At 36.2% G+C, this 12,504-nt stretch overlaps 1 protein-coding gene and 1 long non-coding RNA gene across 4 annotated transcripts in view; both read left to right on the plus strand.

The window, feature by feature from the left end:
• LOC118738635 (transcriptional repressor p66-alpha) overlaps positions 1–12,504 on the plus strand; it is a 396,748-nt gene that overhangs the window by 333,436 nt on the left and 50,808 nt on the right. The gene's annotated exons all lie outside the window — the stretch shown is intronic.
• On the plus strand, positions 2,884–4,419 carry LOC118738637. The gene is made up of 2 exons (XR_004992914.1): positions 2,884–4,232; positions 4,288–4,419. It is a non-coding gene; the product is annotated as an uncharacterized LOC118738637 (long non-coding RNA).

The following is a 12,504-nucleotide window of genomic DNA, read 5'->3' on the forward strand; positions in this document are numbered from 1 at the left end:
TCAAAAGTCTAGTTTCCCGTGTAAAGAGTCAGAAAGTCCTTTTTGCAGATTTGCAATAAAAATTACAAGGTGTAACTGAAACTGAAATTACTCAAATAGCTTTCAGGAAATAATTGCAACTTGCTTGTGCAATAAATGTTAAATTGTTTTGGAAAATGGTTTTTCATATAAATTATTGGTTTTCTTGTCGGCGAACATAAAAGGGATACAGCTTGTCCGATCGGCTCATGTTAGGTGGCCACCCCCTTAACGCCCAGCTGAGAACTTTTGCCAAGTCCGCATTTTTGGCAGTTTGAACTGCGATATGTTTGGCGTCTACTATGGGCTTGTTGACCATTTCTATCATCAGAACAGCTTCCTTAATCGTTCGTTGCTCATCTATCAATGGCAATCGACTCAAAAAGTCATCGTTCCCCAACTTATTTCCCGAACGGTACGCGATTTCAAAATCAAACGCATAAAGGAAAATTCGTCGTCGAAGCATTCGCGATGATATCACATTAGGAACGGGCTTGGTCGTATTGAAGATACCCAATAGGGGCCGATGATCGGTAACCAGAGTAAATAAAGCCCATAAAGGTAGTCGTGAAATTTCTTCACTCCAGCGATTAACGCTACAGCTTGGCGGTCGATTTGGGCGTAATTCCGCTCTGCCTTTGATAAGGTTCTAGAGTAAAATGCAATGGACCTCTCAGACCCCTCAGGCATGCGGTGGCTGAGAACAGCGCCAATGCCATATGGTGACGCATCACAAACTACCACCAGCGGCACCTTTGAGCTATAGTGTACCAGAACACGTTCGGATACTATGAGCTGCTTGAGATTTTCGAACGCCTGTTATTGTTCCTTTTTTCAGTACCAATGCACAGTGGCCAATTTTTGGAAAACCCTGGCCAAAAGTCCAAAAAAAAATTGGTGCATTCGTATGCATAACCATCTTGTATTGTTAGGAGGGCTCTACTGCGTATCGTTATGAGACAACAAGTCGATTCTCTTAAGGCATTTAGTGTTACAGGAGATCGAAGTGACTGTTGCTAGAAATTCGCTCTAAACTTTTCGTAAATTAGAGTTTTCGTCGTTGTTAAAATCGTGGTATTATCTAAAAAAAAAATAACAGTTTTCAAGCATCCGCTCATGGACATTGTAATCTAGAGTATGTAAAACATGTTTTTTCATTGTCACGCCATCTAAAAACTGACGTAAGACATAGATATTCACGCATTGATTTTTTTTTTGTTTACTCATTATGATGGATTAGGAAAATAGTTACGAGAGTGGTCGAGATGGGGGGTCTAATTTTCTTTTTCATATATATTGAAGTTTTTCCCAGCCACCTTGGTTAAAACCACCTGCCACAAGCCGCCACTGTAGTTTGGACATCAGTTTTTATACGCGATTCTTAATTTTTTTTATGTTTAAAAGATTTAAATTATGTAAAAAATTATTTCTGTCAAGATTTTGATGTTTTAAAGATTGGATGTTTTTAGAATTTAAATGATGTCAGAAAGTACTACTATATTAGAGTGATCATCCAAGGGCCTCTCATTATTGAATGGGCAACCCTGCCAATTGGGCAACTTTCCTAAGAAGCCCAAGAGTCAAGGAATAAGGATATTAAAAAAATCGGCTGCTTGCATCCTCGGACCCTGTTTAAACCCACCAAAACAAAATCATAAACTGTCGTCAGATGCCATTATTTTATTATCAACTGTTGTTAATGCGGATGCGGAATTGCGATCAGAAAATATAGATATGAGCTTGGATACCTCAGATGACTGCGAGTCTGACGGTGTATACAATTGTTATCTTAAAAATATATTCCTGTACCAACATATATGTATGTCTTGTTTATTGATTCATTTAAAATCCCGCAGTTCCCGTGTAAATTTGAACATCAGGATTTTTAGAAACAAACATTAAGACCTCGTTAGTGTTTGTCCGAGCTTCTTTTCTGATTTGTGGCGTGCGCCTTGATGTTGGCGCACAAAGCGGAAGGACCAACAGTTTTACGCCGAATCCGAACGGGGATTTTATTTTTACGAGAAGCTGTTGTTCGTGGTTGAATACACTCGGGGGTTTGCCATTGCACCGCTTAGACTTTGTTGCTTTTTCAATTTTTCCTAATAATCAATCGTGGAACAAAGCTCAATAAAAATATTAAAAAAAAAATGTTAATAAGCCACAATAACATTGAGAATTGAATATACTTATGATCAGAAAATGAGTGTTCGCTCAGAACCCTCCCATCCGAGATCAAAGGTGCTGTCTCAGATGAAGCCGGCGTAAGGTCAAGAACCTCCTCCCTGGCAGCAGTTATAAACGTAGGGGAATTCCGCCTGTTACAGATATGTAAGTTTTCACTTACAATAAACTTCACTTAGGATAAACTTTTATAACTGCTGACCTTACACTGGCTTCATCTGAGACAGCACCTTTGATCTCGGATGGGAGGGCTGCCCGACGACTCAGACTCGAGCTAGCATTTCCTGATGATATTTTTGAATATATAGGGAAAAATTTGGAATTTAGAGGGCGGTTCGGGCCCCCCGCCCCTACCTCGCTACGCCCATGCTGCAGGGTATGTACACTTACATATACATATTCACATGTGGTAATTCAAATAAGTACGTGCTAAATTCGGGTACGAAAATATTTTTAAATACGAACAATTTTAAACGATAATCAAATGTAAAATATTCATTTTTAGTATGCATTATTTCCCTCAGTTTAAAAGAGTTTTGCATACAAGAAATCTCGATGTGTTATTTCGATTTCCTTTCTACCGAAAAATGCAATCTTCTCTTTGCCCTCTACGCACAAATATTAAGAAGAGGGTGATGAGAAGGCAACATTTTTTGTAGAAACGGAATCGCCATTAGATACTCTTTTTAGCGAATTATTAGCGTTTCAAAGTTTTTGCGCAGTTGAAAAAAGTAGTTTAAGCCATGAGGAAATATGGACCAAGTCTTTAAATAGTGGTACGTTTCCCAGTTTCGAAAAATATGTAATTTTGTTTTTTCAATACCACGCTGAAACGAAGCCACTGAGAGGATATTAAGTATAAGGTTTACTTATGGCACTAAAGCAGCAATGACGGTCAGAATAAGTGGAATACCCGTAAATGAGCGTATGGAGTGCCCAAGCGTAAGTGAAATCATCGAAGATGAGGTTGGCGTTGATGGTCCAGTAACAGACAATTTACAAGGACCGCTTGTACGTGAACAACAGTTCGACACGAGTGAAGCAATTATGGTTACAGAAGCGCTGAAGAAAGAGAATGATTTGCTTGTGAAGGAAAACGAGTGGTTGACAACAAAACTGACTCAAGTTAATACATAAATCAGCAACGAAGCTACTGTCCCTTGCGATGCAGTGACCAAAGCGATGGCAGAGCAATGCAATGGACGGCAATATAGCGAGTGGCGGTAGTTTTGTAGCAGACAGTGGCAGCGTAGCGAACTTCGCCAACGCAGTTAATTAACCCAGCAAGCAACAGCGTTGACATTGCAATAAATTGCGTTAGTGTTGAAAGCGAATGTGGCGTAGGGGTAATACCATTATATGTAGTGAAGGATATGTTACCGGAGTACGATGGAAATGCAAACTTCGACGTTTGGGTCCAACAGCTAAAAAGCAAAGGTGATGTATACAATTTAAGCGAAAATGCAATGCGGGCATTAAAGGCAAACCGTATCAAAGGCAAAGCCCAAGCGTGGTTGCACTCAAAACCGACGTTTTGGGTTGAAAGCATAAATTCGCTTATCGAGAAATGAGAAGTGTATTCGCGCCGCATCAAAACAAAATGATTTTGCGAAACAAATTTAAGGCGCGTAAGTGGCAAGTTGGAGAAGATTTTTAAAATATAACAACGATAAAATTGCATTAAATAGGGGTTAAAAATAGAAAAAGCTGAACTAATCGACCACATCATCGAGGGCATCCCCGACGAGCAGTTACGTGTACAGGCATATATCTATTGTTACAACACCAAAACCCAACTATTGCAAGCTTTTGGACGTATGGAGCTGGAGGGACGTACCTTGCGCTAAATAAAATCGCAGAAAGAAGTACGCTGCTATAATTGCAACTCACTGGGCCACATGGCTGGTGTGTGTAAGAAACCTAAGCGTGAGATGGGTGCGTGCTACAGTCGCGGAACCAAGGAGCATCGGGTGGCAGCTTGCCTTGACAGGAAGAAAGTCGTACATGTTGTCGACGACGAAGATCCTTATGTAAGATATTTGAGATTTTCTGTAAGATCTTATATTAATGTTGATTTATTTGTAGAACGCCTATTAGACTCAGGGGCCTGATCAGTTTTATCAAAAGACCTTCTTTGCCGAATAAAATTAAATTTGATGAATTTTTTTCTGTATCTTACTTTGGATTGAATAAAAGCAAGCTACAAATGTTTGGTAAGATTTGGTGTTATGTTCATTTTGAGACAAAAAAGATTGATATTAAATTGTTCGTGGTTGCCAATGAGTCTATCGGATATGATGTAGTTCTAGGTAGATATTTCCTTCAAGCGAATCAGATGATTTTGATTTCTAAAGATAACATTAAAATTTCGAGAGCCAAAAATGAGTGTAAATCATATTGTTGTGTAAAAAAATTCAGAATATTAATGAAGAGTTGCGAAGTGGTACATCAGCGATAGTAGTGAGGAATATAAAAAAGATTTAAGCGAAAATGTGTGTATCAAGATAGAGGATACAGAAAATAAGTGTAATTATGAGTTGAAGTGTACTAATACGGTGAGATCGATAGTGTAGATTAGGGATGTTGCGGATGTGGAATTTTAGACATCCGCGGATGCGAATGCGGATGCGAATATCTAACAGCTAACATCCGCGGATGCGAATGCGCATGTCAAGTATTTTAAAAAAACAATTAGAATCTAGCATAATGGTGAGATCGTTGTTTAAACAGCGCTTACAAGCCAAACCAAATAAATATGTCTTGTTGTTTCAGAATTTGGAGAACCTGTAACTTTATCAGCACTTTTCGATTTTAGTTTTTGTAATTCAGTTTTAATACTTTCTTCTGTGACTGCCTTGAAAAATTTGTGCTTATAGCGAGCTAAATAGGTGGATATGGAGAATAGATTATTATTGAATAACTCAGTGGGAGGGGAGACCAGTTTGTTTACATGTATGTATTTATATAAAAAAAATATTTATTGGTTCAGAAATGGTGGGTAGGCACTGTGGCCAATGCCAAAGTTCGTTTGCCACCTCTGCATGGTTGTAAGCCATGCAGAGTCCGCAAAATTCTCCGGAAGCAGTGTCCGAAGGATGCATCAGACTAGGCCGAGCATACTTTGAAGTGCCATCTAATTAAAACTTAAGAAAGTTCAATTACAAGACAGTTGAGAAGTGCATGTGCAAAAATTTCATAAATTGCATAAAGGAATTTTTGCACATGCAGCAGTACATAGCATGTATTTAGGCGCCTGGTGTTAGCAGACACGCCTAAACAATTAATTTTGAACAAAATTCTGTTTTCAAAGTCGTGGCTGCCAGCCGAATCGGATCAGAATATTGTTATTTTTTTTTAAGGACCCCGTTTTTTTATAAGCATTTGAATAACAGGTAGTTACGTAATTCTTATCTAATTAAAGGTCAGACCTATAGGTTTTTAATTATTTGAGCATCGATTCTCTTTATAGCTAGACGTTGATCATTTCTACTAGAAATCCCATTGAAGGAGCTTGCTCATTGACTTTAAATAGCAAAGAAGGGACAGTTTTACCATAGAAGTTTTTAGCCAAGGATCCAATGTACATACATTGGCGTGGGCCGAAACTCCGCTTTTTTAGAATTTTGATTGGTAATAGGAAAAATATGGTTCATTATGCTCTAAAAAAAATCTGTGTGAAATGTGAAAATTTTTGGTCAATATCCTAGGCTCGCACAAGTCCATCAAAGTTCAAGTACTATAGAAATTTTTTTCTTAGCTAACTTCGATTCTCTACAAAAAAAGGTCCATTATGTAGGACTAATACTTTCGAAGATTATTGCAATTTTAGTCAAAAACTTATTACCTAATTTATTTATTAATTTTAATTTTTTTAACCATATTGAACTTCGATGGATTTGGGCGAGCCTAGGATATTGACCAAAAATTCCAAATTTCACAGAGATTTTTTTTAAAGCACAATTAACCATATTTTTGCTATTACCAATCAAAATTCCAAAAAAACGGATTTTCGGCCCACGCCAATGTACATATATCCCTATGAAAAAATATTATCCAACAAGTACGGTTTTTAAAATTTTTGCTAAAAATAAATTCCCCAAAACGGAACTTTTATGGCTGCCCATTGATAACTCGATTATATAGCTTAAGAAATAATATTTTAAAGACATTTTTATTAAAGTTGATAAGGCAAAAATATTGGCTACAATATGTAATTTTTTTTTGCCATATATACGTTTTATCGGTCCACTTGCAAAATATTCGCATTCGCAAAAGCTCCGCATTGATTATTGCGAAAGTGAATGCGAATGTTAAAATTAATGTGGGAGCTCCGCGGTTGCGAATGCGAATGTTAAAATTATTGCGGACGCTCCGCGGTTGCGAATGCTAATGCGAATATTCGCAACAACCCTGGTGCAGATGCAGATAAAAATCTCAAATGGTTATTGGCTATCGAGTGTGATATCTAATTTCAATGTCGGAGAAGATTTTTGTAGTAACGATCACGAAATGAATGAATTATTTACTAAACCGATAAACCATTGGTTAAGTGCGAGATGAAGCTAGTATTATAAAAACGCGAAACCTTTTCATGGTCCACCCCGTAGGTTATCTTACTCGGAAAAAGAGGAATTACAGAAATTATTAGATAATACATAACAGAAAGATACATTAAAGCAAGTGAGTCGGAATTTGTGTCACCATTTGTGTTGGTACATAAAAAGACAGGAGACCTTAGAATGTGTGTTGAATATAGAATGTTAAACAAAACAATTGCAAAGGATACCCGAAACCCCTTACTGATGATTTACTAGATAGGTTGGCAAAAATAAAATATTTACTAAGCTTGATTTAAAGAATTGGGTTTTTCATGCACGGTCAAAAATTTGGGTTTAATTTTTAAACCGCGCTGGGACTACTGCCTTTTTTAAATTTTTATAGTCTACTTTTTAATCCAGTCAATAGTTTTACGCAATTTTTAATATATTCTGGTTTAAATTTTAGCCCAAAAAGTTCGTGGTTTAAAAATCAAACCAAAATGTTTTAATTCTAGTTTCTAGGTTTCAAATATAGAATCTTTGGTTTAAAATCTAAACCGAAATAGAATATGTTTGCACAGCGAATTGTGGTGTTGATTCAAACTCAACATATGAAAGCACATCTACATGCGTGGCTGTAGCTGAGTGTGCAAAGATGCTTGATACAATTGGTTGCTACCAAGGCTGTCCGAGTTCAATCCCAACCAGACGGAGCATGAAATTTAAGATTATTTTTTTTTTTTTATTCTTAATTATAAAAATGTTTGGGTTTAACATTTAAACCGAATTGTTTAAATTCTAAACCCAACATATGTGCTCTCTTTTTTATAAACTTGGAAGGTTTGTATTTGAAACTGAATTTAGTTTGGTCATATATGTAGTCCAAAAAGTTTAAAATTAAAACCGAAATTTTTAACCGTGTTTATACATGCACAAAGATTCAGAAAAATATACTTATTTTATCACACCACTTGGGCAATATGAATTTTCCAGATTGCCTTTTGGTTTTAAAAATTCGCCGTTCACTTTTCGAAGGTTTATTTATATGTACATAAAATATTTTCAGAAATGAAAATAGCGGAAAAGGTGATAGCATATCTAGACGATATAATGATAGCGACTGAAGATATGGAAGAGCATTTTGAAATTTTAAGAGAAGTTTTTATCGTTCAAAATAAGCTTGAATTATAGTAATAATAATATCCCAACGGTTTTTACCCTCCATTCCCGCCCATCCGCACGAGGGGCGCAGTCCGCATGACGTACGGAACCAATATTTTAAATTTTTGTGCCGAGTCACGATAGGCAGGAGTTTGTTAAGTGTCGAGATCTAAAACTGTTCAGCTACAGAACTAAATTCATCAGCTGATTTTATGTATTTATGTCAATAATTCACTTATTGAGAGAGGAGAGTATCGCTTTCTTAATGCTGAAAAGCGGATCTGATATATCAGACGTGCTGGAATGAGAGTTAAAATCCTGGCATAAGCAACGGAGGGGGTCGTGCAATTCAAAATTGGTTTTACAAGCTTTCAGAAATATGGGACAAAAGTGTCTTGATACGCGTGAGGGAACATTAAAGCTTACATCAGCCAGAAGTAACGGACTTGAAATTGAGCCTGTCCGTAATTTAACCATAAAAATTATACCAAGCATTTCCCTGCGACTGGCAAGTGTAGGAAGGTTAATAAGTTTTAAGCGACTCGTATAAGGTGGAAGACTATATTGAGAATCCCATCGGAAATTTCTTAAAGCAAAAAGTAGGAATTGTTTTTGAATTGATTCTATCTTGTCTGAGTAAATTTGATACCTTGGATTCCAAACAGATTAGATAAGTGTGAGTTTTTACGGAAAAATATAACGTATTTAGGATACACTGTTACAGGGGAAGGAGTAAAAGCGTATGGCAAAGGATTAGAAGCCATTTTCTGATACCGAAAAATGTACACGAAGTCCAAAGCTTTATAGGGTTGTGTTCATATTTTAGGAGGTTTGTAAAAGATTTTTCAGTTTAAGCGAAACCTTTGTTCGAGTTAACAAAAAAGAATAAGAAACTATTGTTTGGGGCTGCAGAACTAGAGTGCTACATTGAATAACTTAAACAAAAACAACACGAACCCAATTCAATATCAATCAAAGTTTTACGAAATTAAAGAGAAATACCAAATCTACGCCTTTATCTACACAGATGGATCTAAAGTCGACAACAATGTAACATACAGTACAACCTTACAAAATGAAGTTCTAAAAATTTCAAACCTTCCCTGCTATAGCTCAATATACTCCACAGAAATTATAGCCATATTCGAAGCAATAAACATAATAAAGAGCAAAAACAAAAATTTTGCAATATGCTCTGATTCCCTTTCGGCTATAAACGCTATAGGAAACATAAACAACGACGACCATTACTCATCCACTATTAGAAATATCAATAGTAAAATACTCTAAAATAATACTAATTTGGGTCCCGGGAGACGCCAACATAACCGGAAATGAATTCGCCGACTATACCGCTAAACAAGCACATCAAACACCAGTACTAACTACAGAAAACTTCAACTTAACTGACATTAAAAAACATGTCTACAGCAAACCCCACCATGAATGGAGCTCAACTAATGCATGGTACCAACAAGTAAACCATACAAAAACCCATATAACAGACTTTATTACGAGAAATAAAAAAAAAGTTACTCAATTGGACGTCATAAAATTCGGACGACTTCGACTTGGACATACATTTCTACACACGGACATCTCATGACCAACACTAATCCAACTACATACATGCACGTGCAACTCGGACATAAAAATCACCATACCACATATCCTCCTCCATTGCCCAATATACTCCGCCCGCAGAAGACTAGTCTTCAGCAACGCAAACCCAATGAGCCACCTATCTTCCCCAACTTCGGATTCATTATCCTTAATCACTAAATTCCTTAAAATTACCAACCTATACCATAGAATTTAACATACAAAAGTACTATACACACATATTAAGCGTAAGGCCTCGATGCCATTGCTTTATTTTACAATTACAGAGTTACATTGTGATGCGACTTCGATATGTTTAGAAGCTATTTTACTACAAAAGAAAGCTGATGGCAAAATGCACCCAGTTTTCTATTTCTCAAAAATAACAACGGATGCTGAATCCAAGTATCACAGCTTCGAATTAGAAGCTATTGCTATTGTTAGCGCTTTGCAACGATTCCGTGTATATCTTCAAGGCAAGCCACTCAAAATCGTGACAGACTGGAAATCACTTGCACTTACATTAAATAAAAATGAACTAAACCCTCGAATAGCACGTTGGGCGTTAGAATTGCAAAATATTCATTATACATTAGAGCACCGCGGCGGTAAACGCATGCAGCATGTGGATGTATTAAGTCGTTGCACAAATGTAATGGTATTGAAATCAAATACTTTGAGATTTGAAAAAACTTAGGAAGTTATTACAGGAAAAAGAACACGATTTGTATGAAATGTGAAACGGTGTCTTGTATAAAAAGAGAAACGACGGAAATCTTTTGTCTTACGTTCCGCAGGATACGGAAAACCAAGTAATATATAAATACCACGATGAAGTTGGATATGTAAGGTAAATAGTACAACTGCTATCAAAAAGTTACTGGTTCCCAAAAATTAGAGACAAAGTTGACAAACATATAAAAAATTGTTTGAAATGCATTGTTTTTCTTCCAAAAGGGGATCACAGGAAGGGTGATTATACATATCGACCATTTTGGCCCTGTTCATAATTTGTTGAAAACAAAGAGACACATTTTAGTTGTGATTGATGCGTTTACGAAATTTGTGAGATTATATCCGACTAAGACGACAAGCACTAAAGAAGTTGTTCAAGCCCTGAAGGACTACTTCAAAGCTTACAGTCATCCAAAGTGTACCGTGTCTAGTAGGGGAAGTTGCTTCACCTCCGAGGAACTTAAAAGTTTTCTAGAAGATTGTTATATTCAGCATATAAAAATAGCGACAGTTTCTCCTCAACAAATGGTCAAGTCGAGAGGGTGAGCAGAAAGGTTGGACTAATGATTTCAAAAATCCTGGATACTAAAAAATTAGTTCACTGGGATGCAGTATTTGGGAAAGTGGAACATGCCTTGAACAACACAGTTCACCTAAAGATAGGCGAACATCCTAGTGTGCTGTTGTTTGGCGTTGATCAAATAGGCTAGGTTACTGACTCGCTGGAAGAACAATTAACAAGAGTAAAAGATTCGGTAGAAAATGTTAGCTTACAAGATATTCGTAGAAAAGCGGCTCATTGTCAAGAACAGTTACGAAATTATAAAATATATTTACAAGTTCTATAGCTAAAAAGAGAAAAGAGCCAAATAAATACGTAGTGACTGATTATGTAGTTATTAAAAATTTTCATTCCTGTGGATCTAAAAAAAACTGATCCCGAAGTATGAGGGCCCATATCGCGCTGAAAAGGTTTTGCGTAATGATCGCTATTTACTTAAAGATGTTGAGGGATTTCAACAGTCCCGTATACCATACAAAGGAGTATGGGCAGTTGCAAATATGACGCCTTGGTTCAAGGGACGCAAGGCACAAAGTAAAGGCACTTGCGATCAGGTGATCTCATGGTCAGGACGGCCAAATTGTGGCAATAATATCTAGTATATGTAAGTGTATATACTGCGTTATGTTAACTCCTAAGTTTACTACTTAAACATGAACCTCTGTAATAACTACTTTAAGATACAACTCTGTGTTAGTTTTTAAGAAGACATCTTGTATTGATCCCGTTACGAGATACATTAAAATTAAGCGTCACTTTTGATTGGGCAACTGAGGAGAGCGTATTACACAGTTTTGGTAATTTATCTTCTGTCTATTCAATGTTTATAATATTTTTATAAATATCTGGCACATTACATAACCAGCACCACATAAATCCCCATTTCGGACTTCGTACAAAAATTATAAAAATTCAACAAGCTTTAACTATTAATCCCAAAAATTTTAAACGTTTTATTAAAAATGTTTGGAAAAATTTTGGGTACGCAGTTTTATAGCAAATTTTAAAACTCTAGAAAATCGCGTTGATTTTTAATAATATTTTTTGCTGACGGTGCTAGACATTTTCCTCCATATAAAAGTAATTGTCGAGCATAATTTATATGGGACAAAATGCTCAAGACCGTCATCCAAAAAATGTTAAAAATCAACGCGATTATCTGGAGTTTAAAGTGCAAATAAAATTTAATAGGCTCTAAATAATAGGCTGGAAACTCTAGAAAGATTAAAATGTGCAATATACATACGCATGTACATATTTTCTGATATACAAAAAGCATATTTTTTCAATTTTTTTAACGACCTTTAATTTTTTATTTTTTGTAACCAACTGCAAAGTTCAATTATTATTTGTGGCGGAGAAAACATGCATATCAACAATATTAACTAGTAGTAGTAGTAGGTAACCAAATTAAGATATGAAAGGAAAACAAGCTCGGTATACGTTGTCGTTGCGTGCGGACGTGTTTTTTATCGCTCTCGGATTTCGAATATTTGCTAATGGGTTCCATAACTTTATTAGTGTCAAAAAGATTACTAAAACTTAATGAAGCTTTGTCTATGTTCGTGCATAATTTTTGAGACAGTGACTCTTGTATATTATAAACAAATAACGAAAAGAGACGTTCCTATTAAAAATGCCTTGCTGCTGTAACCATAAAGTTGAGCGTTCGCAACCAAAAATCCAGTGCGCAAAGTGCAATGA

This window comes from Rhagoletis pomonella, unplaced genomic scaffold (genome assembly GCF_013731165.1).
Source record: "Rhagoletis pomonella isolate Grant_MI unplaced genomic scaffold, Rhpom_1.0 Rhpom_scaffold_00005, whole genome shotgun sequence".
Taxonomy (NCBI): Eukaryota; Metazoa; Arthropoda; class Insecta; order Diptera; family Tephritidae; genus Rhagoletis; species Rhagoletis pomonella.